The sequence below is a fragment of the Mesoplodon bidens genome (assembly GCF_964165515.1).
Source record: "Mesoplodon bidens genome assembly, chromosome: 17".
Classification (NCBI taxonomy): Eukaryota; Metazoa; Chordata; class Mammalia; order Artiodactyla; family Ziphiidae; genus Mesoplodon; species Mesoplodon bidens.
The window spans coordinates 61,358,580-61,375,128 of record NC_138174.1 but is presented as its reverse complement, the minus strand read 5'-3'; positions in this window follow the sequence as shown (position 1 = coordinate 61,375,128).

The following is a 16,549-nucleotide window of genomic DNA, read 5'->3' as shown; positions in this document are numbered from 1 at the left end:
TACCCTTCCCCCTCCCCATATCCTCAAGTCCATTCTCTAATAGGTCTGTGTCTTTATTCCCATCTTGCCCCTAGGTTCTTCATGAGCTTTGTTCTTTTTTCTCTTAGACTCCATATATATGTGTTAGCATACGGTATTTGTTTTTCTCTTTCTGACTTACTTCACTCTGTGTGTCAGTCTATAGGTCCACCCACCTCACTACAAATAACTCAATTTCGTTTCTTTTTATGGCTGTGTAATATTCTATTGTATATACATGCCAAATCTTCTTTATCCATTCATCTGTCAGTGGACACTTAGGTTGCTTCCATGTCCTGGCTATGGTAAATAGAGCTGCAATGAACATTGTGGTACATGACTCTTTTTGAATTATGGTTTTCTCAAGGTATAAGCCCAGTAGTGAGATTGCTGGGTCATATGGTAATTCTATTTTTAGTTTTTTAAGGAACCTCCATACTGTTCGCCATAGTGGCTGTATCAATTTACATTCCCACCAACAGTGCAAGAGGGTTCCCTTTTCTCCACACCCTCTCCAGCATTTATTGTTTGTAGATATTTTGATGATGGCCATTCTGACTGGTGTGTGGTGATACCTCACTGTGGTTTTGATTTGCATTTCTCTAATTATTAGTGATGTTGAGCATCCTTTCATGTGTTTGTTGGAAATCTGTATATCTTCTTTGGAGAAATGTCTGGTTAAGTCTTCTGCCCATTTTTGGATTGGGTTGTTTTAAAAGCTTTTAAGTTTCATTAGGTCCCATTTGTTTATTTTTGTTTTTATTTCCATTTCTCTAGGAGGTGGGTGAAAAAGGATCTTGCTGTGATTCATGTCATGGAGTGTTCTGCCTATGTTTTCCTCTAAGAGTTTTATAGTGTCTGGCCTTACATTTAGGTCTTTAATCCATTTGTAGTTTATTTTTGTATATGGTGTTAGGGAGTGTTCTAATTTCATTCTTTTACATGTAGCTGTCCAGTTTTCCCAGCACCACTTATTGAAGAGACTGTCTTTTCTCCATTGTATATTCTTGCCTCCTTAATCAAAGATAAGGTAACCATATGTGCGTGGGTTTATCTCTGGGCTTTCTCTCCTCTTCCATTGATCTGTTTTCTATTTTTGTTCTTGTATCATAATGTCTTGATGACTGTAGCTTTGTAGTATAGTCTGAAGTCAGGTTGCCTCATTCCTCCAGCTCCGTTTTTCTTTCTCAAGATTGCTTTGGCTATTCAGGGTCTTTTGTGTTTCCATACAATTGTGAAATTTTTTGTTCTAGTTCTGTGAAAAATGCCATTGGTAGTTTGATAGGGATTGCATTGAATCTGTAGATTGCTTAGGGTAGTAGAGTCATTTTCACAATGTTGATTCTTCCAATACAAGAACATGGTATATCTCTCCATCTGTTTGTATCCTCTTTAATTTCTTTCATCAGTGTCATATAGTTTTCTGCATACAGGTCTTTTGTCTCCATAGGTAGGTTTATTCCTAGGTATTTTATTCTTTTTGTTGCAATGGTAAATGAGAGTGTTTCCTTAATGTCTCAGATTTTTCATCATTAGTGTATCGGAATGCAAGAGATTTCTGTGCATTAATTTTGTATCCTGCTACTTTACCAAATTCATTGATTAGTTCTAGTGGTTTTCTGGTAGTGTCTTTAGGATTCTCTATGTATAGTATCATATCATCTGGAAACAGTGACAGTTTTACTTCTTCTTTTCTGATTTGGATTCCTTTTATTTCTTTTCCTTTTCTGATTACTGTGGCTAAACCTTCCAAAACTGTGTTGAATAGCAGTGGTGAGTGTGGGAAACTTTGTCTTGTTCCTGATCTTAGTGGAAATGGTTTCAGTTGTCCACCATTGAGAACGATGTTGGCTGTGAGTTTGTCACATATGGCCTTTATTATGTTGAGTTAAGTTCCCTCTATGCCTACTTTCTGGAGAGCTTTTATCATAAATGGGTGTTGAATTTTGTCAAAAGCTTTTTCTGCTTCTATTGAGATGAGCATATGGTTTTTCTCCTTCCGTTTGTTAGTATGGTTTATCACATTGACTGATTTGTGTATACTGAAGAATCCTTGCATTCCTGGGATAAACCCCACTTGATCATGGGGTATGATCCTTTTAATGTGCTGTTGGATTCTGTTTGCCAGTATTTTGTTGAGGATTTTTGCATCTATGTTCATCAGTGATATTGGCCTGTAGTTTTCTTTTTTTGTGGCATCTTTGTCTGGTTTTGGTATCAGGGTGATGGTGGCCTCGTAGAATGAGTTTGGGAGTGTTCCTCCCTCTGCTATATTTTGGAAGAGTTTGAGAAGGATAGGTGTTAGCTCTGCTTTGAATGTTTGATAGAATTCACCTGTGAAGCCATCTGGTCCTGGGCTTTTGTTCGTTGGGGGATTTTTAATTACAGTTTCAATTTCAGTGCATGTGATTGGTCTGTTTATATTTTCTGTTTCTTCCTGCTTCAGTCTCAGAAGGTTGTGCTTTTCCAAGAATTTGTCCATTTCTTCCAGGTTGTCCAATTTATTGGCATATAGTTCCTTGTAGTAATCTCTCATGATCCTTGGTATTTCTCCAGTGTTAGTTGTTACTTCTTTTTCATTTCTAATTCTATTTATTTGAGTCTTCTCTCTTTTCTTCTTGATGAGTTTGACTTATGGTTTATCAATTTTTTGTATCTTCACAAAGAACCAGGTGTTAGTTTTATTGATGTTTGCTATCGTTTCCATCATTTCTTTTTCATTTATTTCTGATCTGATCTTTATGATTTCTTTATTTCTGCTAACTTTGGAGTTTTTTGTTCTTTCTCTGATTTTTTAGGTGTAAATTTAGGTTGTTTATTTAAGATTTTTCTTCTTTCTTGAGGTAGGATTTTATTGCTATAAACTTCCCTCTTAGAACTGACTTTGTTGCATCCCATAGGTTTTGGGTTGTCGTGTTTTCATTGTCATTTACTTCTAGGTACTTTTGATTTCCTCTGATTTCTTCACTGATCTCTTGGTTATTTAGTAGTGTATTGTTTAGCCTCCATGTGTTTGTATTTTTTACAGGGTTTTTCTGGTAATTGTCATCTAGTCTCATAGTGTTGTGGTCAGATAAGATACTTGATATGATTTCAATTTTCTTAGATTTACCAAGGCTTGATTTGTGACTCTAGATATGATCTATCCTGGAGAATGTTCCATGAGCAGTCAAGAAGAAAGTGTAATCTGCTGTTTTTGGATGGAATGTCCTATAAATATCAATTAAGTCCATCTCATTTAATGTGTCATTTAAAGCTTGTGTTTCCTTATTTATTTTCATTTTGGATGATCTGTCCCTTGGTGAAAGTGGGGTGTTAAAACCCCTAATATTATTGTGTACTGTCAATTTCCCCTTTTATGGCTGTTAGCATTTGCCTTATGTATTGAGGTGCTCCTATGTTTGGTGCATAAATATTTACAATTGTTATATCTTCTTCTTGGATCGATCCCTTTATCATTATGTAGTGTCCTTCTTTTTCTCTTGTAATAGTCTTTATTTTAAAGTCTATTTTGTCTGATATGAGAATTGCTATTCCAGCTTTCTTTTATTTCCATTTGCTTGGAATATCTTGCTCAGTCCCCTCACTTTTAGTCTGTATTTGTCCCTAGGTCTGAAGTGGGTCTCTTATAGACAGCATATGTACAGGTCTTGTTTTTGTATCCATTCAGCCAGTCTGTGTCTTCTGGTTGGAGCATTTAATCCATTTACATTTAAGGTAGTTATCGATATGTATGTTCTTATTACCATTTTCTTAATTGTTATGGATTTGTTATTGTAAGTCTTTTCCTTCTCTTGTGTTTCCTGCCTAGAGAAGTCCCTTTAGCATTTGTTGTAGAGCTGGTTTGGTGGTGCTGAATTCTCTTAGCTTTTTCTTGTCTGTGAAGGTTTTAATTTCTCTGTTGAATCTGAATGAGATCCTTGCTGAGTAGAGTAATCTTGGTTGTAGGTTTACCTGGGTTTACAGTTATCATATTTTAAATAAATTAGCTGGCCAGATGGCACTGCTAATTTTACTTTTCATTTTGTAGTTACTTCTTTGAAAATCTTATGTGAGCAGTTTAATGTTTCCACAGTTTTCTCCAAAGTGTGATTATAAAAATGAATTGATATATTAGAAATTCTGGTTCTGTAGTGTAATGTCATTTAAAAACTTATCTGAACTAATGTGAAATTAAGTTCTGCTGAAAAGTAAACATAAACAATCAAGGTCTGCCTTATTGTAAATATTCCAATATTTGAATGAAAACAGATCACTTACAAATTTTTAGAATATGCAATGTTATGAAAATATTTATTATTTGAGTAAAATTTGTGTAGAAATCTCTCTGTTCAAAAATATGTTTCTAAATGCTATATGGAATAAATTTTAAAATAGGATTAAAAGGCATAAAAGAGTAAGAAGAATAAAAATAATATCATTTAGTGCAGCATAGGATGAGATAATATAAAATTATAATTAGCCTCTAATTGCAGTTATTTTAGAATAAACTAAGCCCAAATGAACATCAGCATTTCTGAAAATGTTATTGATGCTAAAATTTCTCACTCTGTAAATATTCAGGCAGTAAACAATGTCTTATTTCTCAAATTTTGTTTTATATTACAGTCCAGAAGATATATAGCTATATATATATATATAATTCCCAAGACAGCCAGTTGCAAGTCCTGAGGCAACAAATAATATTAATTCAGTTTAGCATCCTGAATTTCAGGAAATTTTGATGCAGACCGCATATTTTATTTATTTTATGTTGATGGTTTATTCAAAGGATTAAATGATTTATTTCTGAAATAGCTGTTTATCTCTTTCCTTTTTAAAACTATACATTTTTTTCTATTTATATAGCAAATGATGAAAAGTGAGCTAGTCTATACATTTATAAAATCATGTTACTTGCTACTGACATTACCATATAATATAACATTCCTTCTTTTGTGAGAAAAAAATGAGATATTTTTTAGTTTGAATAATTTATCTTTATTTTAGCAAGAATACTTTGTGTTTTAAAATGTATTTTTGGAAAGATTAATCCAAGAGGACTCACCATATTTTGAAAACCAAAACACTGAATTAATTATTCTCTTCCTATTTTTCTAGTTAAAAGGAGATAAATTGTGGTAGTAAAATTTAAACATTTACTCAGTTTTCCTATTTGCATTAAGAAGTACTTATTTTCTGATCCTGGAGTTGGGAAATATATACTGTGTTAACACTAGTGTGATGTGAGAAAGGGTGTGAGGATAATTTGAAGAGTATTGGAAAGGTAATTGATTAAAATATCTCAACTTATACTGAGATTCTGCAATCAAATATTTATTTATTTTTAATGGTTCTCCTATAAGATACTTAAGACTGAAATATTTCATCAGTCTTTTTGAGGAAGCCATTGAGATCGATTATTTTTACTAGAAGATGTAATGCATTCATTAGCATTAAATTTTTGAGCAGTTGTGAAAAAGTGTTCGTAGGCTGGGAGTTGTATTTTTTAGGACTCTGATTGCAAATAATAATAAAAAAATAATGTGGTTTAAACAAACTGAAAGAATTTATTACCAGACTTGAGGAAAATCTCATTAGCCTCAGTGTCAGGAGAGCAGCTAGACCTGGAACAAAGACCTCAGATGCTGTGAAGACTCTCTGTGTATCTTTCTCTCAGCTCCTTTCTGCATTTCTGCTTATGTTTCTCTCTCTGAAGACCTTAGTTCAGATGGCATCATGAAGGCTGCTACTTCACAGTCTCAGAATTGTAAGGTCATGGGCTCAGTGCAAAGGAAAGATTGACTTCAGTGGCTCAGCCCAGGTTCCAATTTCCCTGGGAAGACCAGCTGATTGTCCCATCTTGGATCAGGGGTCCATCCATGGTCAATTCGAAATAGTCTGGTCACAGAGTAGGGAGTCCCCATGCTCACTGAAGAGAAATGGGGAATAGTTAGCTCAGAAAAGTAAATCTCCATGATTGGACGGATGTCCCAGAACATTTTGTCTATAAGAACTGTGGGTCAGAGTAGGAAAGAGATGGCAGGACCCTGAATATAAATTTCATATACCTGACATTTTTTTCTGGAATCAGTGTTTGTTTTTGCTCATTCTTTTCCAGATTTTCCTCTTTTCTTGTGTTTTGAACTCAGCTAAGAAAGAATGAATCATTACAGTGGTTTCCACTGCAGGAAGGAGTTGCCTTAACTTTTTTTTTTTTTTTTTGTGTGTGTGTGCAGGAACAGACATATACATAGTGAGGGAGGTATGACAGAAAGAAATCAAGTCTTGGAGTCTGAAGACCTATATTCAAATTTTGTTTATGCCACTTACTATCTGTTGTCATTCTCAAGTTACTTAGTTTCTGTTTTAGACAAGATGGTTAAGATATGAAATGGTAACAAATAACTTCCAAAATTTCAGCTGTGTTTCTCCCTCTTTGGGTGTTTGTTGCATCAGGTCATCCTCAAGCTGAGACTTAATATCTGGAACTTGTCAATAGTTGTCACAAAGGGAAAAGAGCTCTGGAGGATCATTTGGCATCAATTAAATCTCATAATGCATTGCCTGAAAATAATTAGATGGCCTCACTTTACTAGAAAGAGGACCAGGAGCTGCAACCCAGTCATGTATTTAGAAGGCAGAGAATTGCAACTCTGAACAGCATGAATGACTAACACAGCTCTTCTTAGATTCAGTTTCTTCACACGTGAAATAAAAATGTTGGGAGTAAAACATGATATGGTGTGTAAAACACCTGCTAAGAATAGTGCCTTGTACATAATAATTTTAATAAAAGGCAATTATGAATCTCATCATTTATTATCATTAGGATACTGAAGCTCAGGGAGATCTAAGCATATCCTAATGCATTACAAGAAGAATTTAGGAAATTCACAGGGGCAGTGATCCATGCATCATAGGCCAAATCAGGCCCACCACCAGTTTTTATAAATAAAGTTTTATTGAAATGCAGTCATGCCCATTCATTGTGTATTGCCAACGGCTATTTTCACTCTAAAATGGCAGAAGTGAGCAGCAGCAACAAAGACCATATGTACTACAAACATTTACAATCTGTCCTTTTAGAGAAAAATTTTATGGGTCCTTGCTCTAAAGCAAGAACAGGTAGCAAACAAAGTTAAGTGTCTTAGGTGTGTGTTTCCTTGAAAGTGAAGCTTGAGACAAGGACCTGGAGGCAAGTAGTTTTTATAAGAGGTGATCTAGGAGGTGGGGGTAAAGGAGAAGGTCATGAAGAGATGTAATGAAGTTAGCATGCAGGTGTATAACTGAGGTAGCTGCTTTTGCTTGTACAACATTCTCTAGATTCCATCAAGTTGTCCTGAGAAGTGGACAGAATGTCTACCTGAATTTCCTAAATTGCCAACCTCAAGGGCAGGAGGCAGGAGCCTTTACCCACTGGCTCCTGTCTTGCAATAGTTTAGAGTTGCCACTGGAGTATTAACCCAGTACTTTTGGGTTGTGTTTGTATGAGGGGCAAGTGGACTTCGTAGTGTTGAAGCATGTTCTGGGCAGAATGTAGAAAGATATGTGGAACATGCTTGAGAAGAGTGACCATCGGTGGGAACTTACACAGTGCCGTCCATCCCAGCTGAGGCTGAAATCAGAGTTGGAACTGGGGACATGATACAGGGAGCCAGAGGGCTCACTTGCATTATCTGATACCATAAAGAGGTCTCTCTTCTCTCAGTTCTCATGTGGTTCTTGAGTAAATTCTATTGACCACAGTTATGATGTGCAATGTAAGGAATAGTGTATGGCAGAGCTATGAGAAAAGATTATTTCATCATTGGCATCGTACTTGTGCTGGTAATGGTAGTGTTAAAGGCGTAATAAAAACAAGTGCTCAGAAGGTGGTAAGCGATGAAAAAGATCATTTACTATTTCTAGTGACTTTTTTTTTCTGTAAAGGAAAAGTGCCTATTAGATAATAACTATTATATACTCTGATCCTCTTAGGTCTGATAGAAATGCCACTGATAAAACATTTCCTGTTTATCTCTGTTAGGGGTACATACTGCTGAACTCTGAGAGGGTATCCATTACGTGCAGATACCATCAGCCCTTGCTTAAATTTGTAGTGCAACTGAAACTAATAATTTTCAAGTACATGAGTTTAAAACAAGAAATAAAACCATTTGGAATCAAACTAGAGATAAGTGTTATGAATAAAAGAAAACCTGATTGAAGAGCTTATTCAACTTCATGAGGGTAACAAGAAGTTTTTTTCCTTCAGCTGTCATCCAGCCTCAGGGAAGGAGACAACGTGAAGCCATAAGTATGAGTCAGATCACTGAAAGCATTTATCTGCTAAATAAGTCTCCATTAGCAATTAAAATTACCTTATTTTTAAAAATAAAAGGAGCAGTGTAAAGAAAGTTACATTTTTCTGCACTTCTGGATTTTGGGGGCTGGTGTCTTGCAGTCTATTGAGCTTTAATTATGACGCTGAAAGCATAATACAGTAAGTCCCCTACATACGAACCTTCAAATTGTGAACTTTCAAAGATGCAAAAATACGTGCCAGCCCCTGTATGCCAGCTGTTGTACTTTAAAACTGTACCTTTCAAGGTACTGTAAGATTAAAAATGTTTTCTTTATTTTTTGTGTTTGTTTTTTATGCACTTATTTTTTGTGTGAAAAGCATTATAAACCTATTACAGTACAGTACTATGTAGCCGATTTTGTTAGTTGGGTGCCTAGGCTAACTTTGTTGGACTTACAGATGTGGTGTGGAATGGAACTTATTTGTATGTAGGGGACTTAGTGCATATTAGATAAGCTATAGTGAGAAGACAAAAATGTTTTTGTTTTTTAAATAATTTTGTTTAAAAAATTATCACCCAACTGTCTTTGTGGGAGAAGTAAATATGACTAGACACATAATTTAAAGAAGATAATAGTGCTTTATAATAGCTGGCATGGAATGATTTATAATATTAAAACTTTATCTATACAAGGACCACTGCTCAAATTTTTAAAATGAATGAATGAATATGCAGTTTAAGATGATGTGCAATGGCAAGGAAACCCTGTAGGGTTCTTCCAAATATCACTCAAGTTAAGATAAAAGCTATTAAGAATTTTTATCCTAGTTAAGCACACATTCAACTCATGTTGGTCCCCTCACCAGGCCTCGGCACCATGCTCTTTTTGCAGTCCTGTATGATCTCCTTCTTTCCCTCCAACATACATACCTGCCTGTGTTTCAAGGCTCTAAGTCAACTTCACTTTTCTAGGAGGCCCTTCCACCACAGCTTCTGCCTACATTAGAGATGAATGCATATTGTTTGTGAAATTTCTTCATTAAGTAGATTATCTAGTCATAAAATTAATATTCTGTGCAAGAAGTTTACTTTTACCTAATAATTTTCATGTGTATGTATATTTGCTCCCTTAAATTGTTTTAAGTCCCTGGAAGGGAGCAACTAGTTCTTGTAAAACTTTTCTGTCCCCTCATTCAACCTGTTGCTAAGCTGAATGCTTATCTTGGCTTCATATAATACTGTGCTTATGTTAGCTAGTCATGAGTTATTTTTAATGGGTACATCGATCATCTCTACATTGCCACAGTTGCCATGTTAACACAAGTCTAAAAGTGCCTTTGTCCTATATTCATGTACAATTAAACAAAAAGTGTGATTTTTGTTCATTCACTTATAAGATGATAAAATTGTCTTCTAAAACAGACAAATATGCATATTTTTCTCATAATTTATCTTGACTGTCTCTTAAACTCAAGATCTGCTCAATTCTTACATAGAGAATCTAACTGGAAAGCAGCGTTCCCCAAATTGGCTGCCTTTAAAAAAAATATTTGTAGATATGTATTTAAAATGCAGATTTTCAATCTCCATCCCAGACCTACTGAATTAGACTTCAGCAGAGAAGGAGCCTGGAATCTGGATTTTTATCAAGTAATTGTTAGTTCTTATAGGCCTACAAATTTGAAATACACTTGTATATGGAAAACTGAGAATTTCTTTTAAACACTAAAATAGACACAATAATACCCAATTTATAGAGTTACAGTGGGGATGTGATATCAATATGACTAGATATTATACCTAGGAAAGCCCAGGGATCATAGAAAACCATTGTTAAACTGTAGCTGAGATTTTCCTATTTCTTATGATACTATTCTATAAAATCTTATTTTGAAAATTTAGAAAAAAAAGTAAATCAATATGCATTTCCCTTAGAAAGCCCCAACTTCATGCTTATTCTGTTACTATCTGAGTTTACTGACTCATTCCCACCTCTACTATATTTTTCGGTGAAGCTAGTTTCAGTTGGATCTCTTGGACTTCCCATGTTTTAAGGTAGAAATCAGTTCCAGGGGAGGCTTGTGTCTTTTCTTCCAGGAATTTTAACACCAAATAGTCTGATAAGTCAAGAAGGTATTAACTAATATTAGTCTGTCAATGTTACAAATTAAAATTTGCATCCCCTTTATCATCCCCATACCTTGAAATTTACTTTTAATCAGTTCTGGGAATTTTAACAGAAATCATTTCCTCTCTGTCTGTCTGTCTGTTTTTCTGTCTGTCTGCCTTCCTACCTGTCACCTCTCAGGGCTATTTGAAACTAAGGTTATCCTAAACAAAGTAAAATTCTTACCTGCCAAACTATTTTATATTCAAACATATATTTACAGCAGATATTCTAGTTATTTATTGACTTCTGTGAAACCTCTTAAAGGTCTGGCCTCCACCTATTTTCCTTCAGCGAGCAAGGTATTGTTTTTATTTTTGTTAAGCTTCCAGAGGAGTATCTTATTTCACATTCCCTAAATATAGATATGGGGTTTAATATGAGACATGGATTTTGTTCACATAGCTAACTTAATTAACCATGCTGAATTGAATGAGCTAGAATATTTTTTGGCACCCTAGGAAGCTCCAGTTGATCTTATCAATTTATTTCAGAACTGTAAATTAGAGCTTTAAAAGAGTTCCTGAATTTATCAGAGTTATATATATATCTCAGTTGTCAAAAGCCAAAAAATAATTTGTCCATCTACGTGTCTATGTATCTAAGTATCTCTGTATCTATCATTTGTCTACTTAAGGATATTCAAGAATGCTGAACAAAAGGAAAGTACCATAATGACAATATATTTATTTGAAAAATATTAACATTTTCTTTCACTTGTCCCCTAGTAGTTATTTAAATCTAAATCTTTGAATATAATTTTGAACTTCCTTTATAATGATATAAGGATACTTAAGAAAGAGTATGAAGCCAATCTCCTGATTATACTAAAGTTTGCCTGTGAAACATATTACAGCTTTTCCTCTATGATTTATCTGGTCAAACTCTCAAAAAGAATTAAGTGCCAAAAGTATATTACTTTTTTCATTTTAGCATTCTTTAGCACAGAGGTTAGCATTCTTTAGCACAGAGGTTATCATTGTTTTTCTGAGGGTTCTAGGATTCTGATTCAAAGCCATGGAGAGAAATAACCATTTGCCTGATGGCATCTTGCAAGTTCACTCTCAAGCCAGTAACCACTAACACCCTTAGGGTATCCTGAGGCATCCATGACTCTGATAGTTCATATGGGAACTAGCATGAATTCTGGGAAATTTACTAAGCATTTGAAGGACATTTTTGAACAACTAATAAATGCTGGAAATCCTGGATGACAAAAGTAGAATCATGTTCAGTTTGGAAAAGGTAAATGTGTGGCTCCATCTTCAATATTACTAAGAATATTTCCTCAAACCCTTATGATCTTCCTGTAATCAACCTTGTAAATGATGCAATCACTGGACGAAGACATGGACAAATGTATTTTGGAAAAAGAAACCTAGTTAATTTAGGGAGAAAAAATTTAAATTGATTAGGTTTCAAAGATTGCACAAAGCTATATGGAAAAGATTCTGCTTGGTTCATATACTCATAGAAAATAGAATAGTACAATTACTTGAAGCCTTGGTAAGTTTAAGCATGGGCAAGTTTCTTAATTTGTCATACCCTAGTTTGGTCATATTTTAAATTTTGGTAAAAGTACCTACCTTTCAGTCTTCACATAAAGTCTGAAAGAGATAATGTAAGTCTAGCTGTCAGATTACTGCCTGCCACATAGTAATGAATGGATACTGTTATATGATAACAGTTGTTATTCTTTTGAAAAACATTTCATAAAATAGAACAGAATGGAACATATTAAAAGAAATGCTTTGATGGAAATGTTTTGTTGGATATATTCAGTTCTTATTTTTTAAGATACTGCTCTATGTTTCAGCTCCAAAATGATTTGTTGCCTTTGTGTAGAACTTGCCTCTTTAGTCATTTTTACTCAGGTGCCTAATGAAATGTCATGGAAACTCTCTAAATCACACAAAAAAATCTTGAAAGGGGAAGACCTTCAAGATGGTGGAGGAGTAAGAAATGGAGATCACCTTCCTCCTCACAAATACATCAAAAATACATCTACATGTGGAACAGCTCCTACAAAACACCTACTGAACGCTGGCAGAAGACCTCAGACTTCCCAAAAGGCAGGAAACTCCTCATGTACCTGGGTAGGGCAAAAGAAAAAAGGAAAAACAGAGACAAAAGAATAGGGATGGGACCTGAACCTCTGGGAGGGAGATGTGAAGGAGGAAAAGTTTACAAACAGTAAATGCTGGAGAGGGTGTGGAGAAAAGGGAACCCTCTTGCACTGTTGGTGGGGATGTATATTGATACAGCCACTATGGAGAACAGTATGGAGGTTCCTTAAAAAACTAAAATAGAACTACCTTACGACCCAGCAATCTCACTACTGGGCATATACCCTGAGAAAACCATAATTCAAAAAGAGTCATGTACCACAATGTTCATTGCAGCTCTATTTACAGTAGCCAGCACATGGAAGCAACCTATGTGTCCATCGACAGATGAATGGATAAAGAAGTTGTGGCACATATATACAATGGAATATTACTCAGCCATAAAAAGAAATGAAATTGAATTCTTTATAGTGAGGTGGATGGACCTAGAGTCTGTCATAGAGAGTGAAGTATGTCAGAGAAAAACAAATACCGTATGCTAATACATATATATGGAATCTAAAAAAAAATATGGTTCTGAAGATCCAGGGACAGGACAGGAATAAAGACGCAGGTCTAGAGAACGGACTTTAGGACACAGGTAGGGGGAAGGGTAAACTGGGATGAAGTGAGAGAGTGGCATGGACATATATACACTACCAAATGTAAAATAGATAGCTACTGGGAAGCAGCCACATAGCAGAGGGAGATCAGCTTGGTGCTTTGTGACCACTTAGAGAGGTGGGATAGGGAGGGTGGGAGGGAGATGCAAGAGGGAGGGGATATGGGGATACATGTATATGTATATGTATAGTCAGAAAACTGGAAGAAACAAAATTTAAAAGAGTTTATTTTGGTTATTTTTTTCATATTTTTATTTCTTTTTCCTTTAGAGCATTTTTGTTTGTTTGTTTTGTTTTTTATTGTGGCCAGACACCATACAAAATAACTCAAGCTGTTTTTAGTGTTTCACCACACAAAAGAACAAAGTTTAACCTTACTGGATTTTAATATTTATTTTCTGAATTATTTATTCTCTAACCATTCTAGTCATTGCCCATATGTTATGTTCATATTCTCTCAGGTTTCAGTAAAATTAAAAAAAATCACAGAGGACACTTAAAATATTTTATGGTGTTATCGTGGGAAGAATGTGGAGAGAAGGATTCCACATGCCAACCAAACATTGTAGGATGTGAAATATTACAACTATAGAACAGGAAATTATTAAACAAGTGAATAAAAATTTACTAGAAAATATAAATGTCTAAAGCTATTAATGTGATTAATATGTCAAGGTCAAGTCAGGACCACACCTAAATATCACTCACAGGAATTTCTACATCCCTTATGCAACAATTCCTAGATGGCACATAACTCCAAAGAAAGAAAAGAAGAGAGAAAAGAAAAGAAGCTAGTTGCTTATGTATGGAAACAGGGAGTAAAGAAACTAAGGAGAGGGACTGAAATTCTTAATTTTTAAAATTATGTTTACGATGTAGATGAAGCATAAGAACACCAGCTTGAAGGCTATTTATGATGCAGAATAATCTATTTGGAAAGGATATTCAGGGAGAAAATTGGGGTAATATGGGTTATTATAAGCATCTCCAAGTCTCTGTTTCAACTATACACTGAGAAAAATAAAGACGGATTTTCAAGATAGGTGTTTATTATTGTACTCCAAGTTATAGACATTTTCTTAGGGCAATTTTATCTCTACATTGTAAGTATAGCATATGTCAATAAGTAAATTATAGGAATTAGGATGTGGTTACAGGTGAAACATAAGGTATATAATATTAAATTGTGTTCATATAACGCCTAGACCAGAACAAAATCACTTAGGTAGCATATCTTTAATATGTGTGGTGGTCACTAATGCTGTTTACAATGGTTCCAGTTCTTATTCTGGGCACAAGGGAGAATTTCATTTTGTCTCTCCTTTTGAAGTTGGATGTGGTCACGTAATTTGTGTTAGCTAATGAAATGTGAGTAGAAGTGTGTATCATTTCAAGATGGAAGCTTAAAAAACCAGTGCAGAATCACTGTGTTCCCTTCCCCAAGACTAGCGTTTTAAAACGGGTAAAGATGGAGCCTCTATCATCCTGGGTGCCTGAATGACTGAAGAATGGATTCTCCCACACAGCAATCATGTGAGATTTTAATCTCTTTAGGTTGCAGAGAGCCCTTGAAGTCTATACAATAGTAGTACCTATATTCTAAGATGGTCGTGAGAATCAAAGATAACTCATCTTTGGCACTTGACATGATGTCCAATAAATGTTCACTCTTAGCACTACTGTTAAAAATGAAAACAAAACACTTAAAGCTTTTTCTGGAAATTTTATATTTTTCTTCCTAAATGATAACTTTAAAAAGTGAACCATTTTATTTATCATACTAATTTTGTGACATTTTTTCCTTTTCCTTACATTGTAACTTGCTTCCAAAGAAAGAGTCAGCAATCAAAAGTCACAGAGTTTCCACCTATGCTTTACATAGAAACCACATGAATAATCTCACTAGACAGGAAGATAAGTAAGGCACAAACATCAGTGCTCAGCAAAAAGGGCAGAGAAGAGAATTATAGTGGGTTAGCCTCTGGCTGTCCAAGGGGTTTATGGTGTTCTAGGAAACTAGAAGTGAGTGGTCAAGAATTATGTTTCCAGTATTACTGAAAGAACGAGGGAGTTTTTTTGCTGAAATCTTGTAACTCAAATCTACTTGTAACCTCAGAATCATTCAAAAATATGATAAAATAGTGAAGGTCATCACTCTCAAAGAGGTTCGGCTGTGAATTTCCCATTTGATAAGAAAAGAGTTAACTATTCTTGGAAAGAAGGAGTACACATAATAAGATATAATGTAAGCCAAGTAGGGCAAGTTCCTTTTCTTTAGTAAATAATTTCGGTCTACACTGTAGACTTTGGACAAAGCTCAAGGATTGGCAGTAGAATGCATTTGGTAAGGAAGCTGCTGGAAATAAAGACCTTCACTCAGGCCGTTGTTGTCATTGTTGGCCAAGGGTTTGCAATGCAAAATAGGGCCACTTAAATCAATTTATTGACATATTGATTAACAGAGACAAATCAATTTATTGACATGTCATTGATTAACAGAGACAATACGATTTATGTAAATTGATTACAGTATGCAAGAGAGCTAGCTATTTCCACATCACCTTTAAAGTGAGGCTTTCTGTAAAATGCAGGCTGCTCAGAAGTTATTTTCAGTCACCTCTGTCTTAATATTTAGAATAGCCTTGTGCTTTTTTCTCAAATTTTTCCATTCTACACCAATATTTTACCAGCCCACTCTTCCAGTGGAGATTAATCTGTTAAATTAAATGAATGAAACTACTATTTAGTTTTGTTTATTGTACGTATAGTTCCTCTCCTGTGCCTGCTCTGAGAAGAAAACAGGACCTGATTCACTTTGGTACCTACCGGAAGTTCTCAATGACTTATATTCTACTCTGTTTTTCTGTTCAACTCACCAATAAAACAAATTTACTAAAGTGGATTACAGGCAATAGCTTTAAAGAGTTAAAGGCAACCACTAGGGTGGCCCAAATGTTAAAGAACCTGACTTTTTCTACCTTAAAATCAGCACTTTGGACTTCTGCTATAAAATAGGTTCTTGGCATTTTGGAAACTTCTTGGCATAGAGTTTTACAGCTTAGGTCCAACCTTGCTTTTCACAGTGATTAAATAGAAGGTCAACTAACTCTTAGCCTTCATTTAGCTTGCAATTCAAATGTACACTTGATTAAAAATAAAATATCTGAAAATAAGTGTCATCTGCCCAGTACTTTGGGGTTTTCTAAAGGCCTTTACATAAGGTATTTTATTTAAGCCTTATAACAGTCTTGTTTGCTCAACATTATTACCTTGATTTACATAAAAAATGAAGTTCAAAGAGGTTAAGTGAATTGTTCACATAAGTATAAACTGAAGGAGCCCAGGCTTAAATGTATTCTATGTATTCTA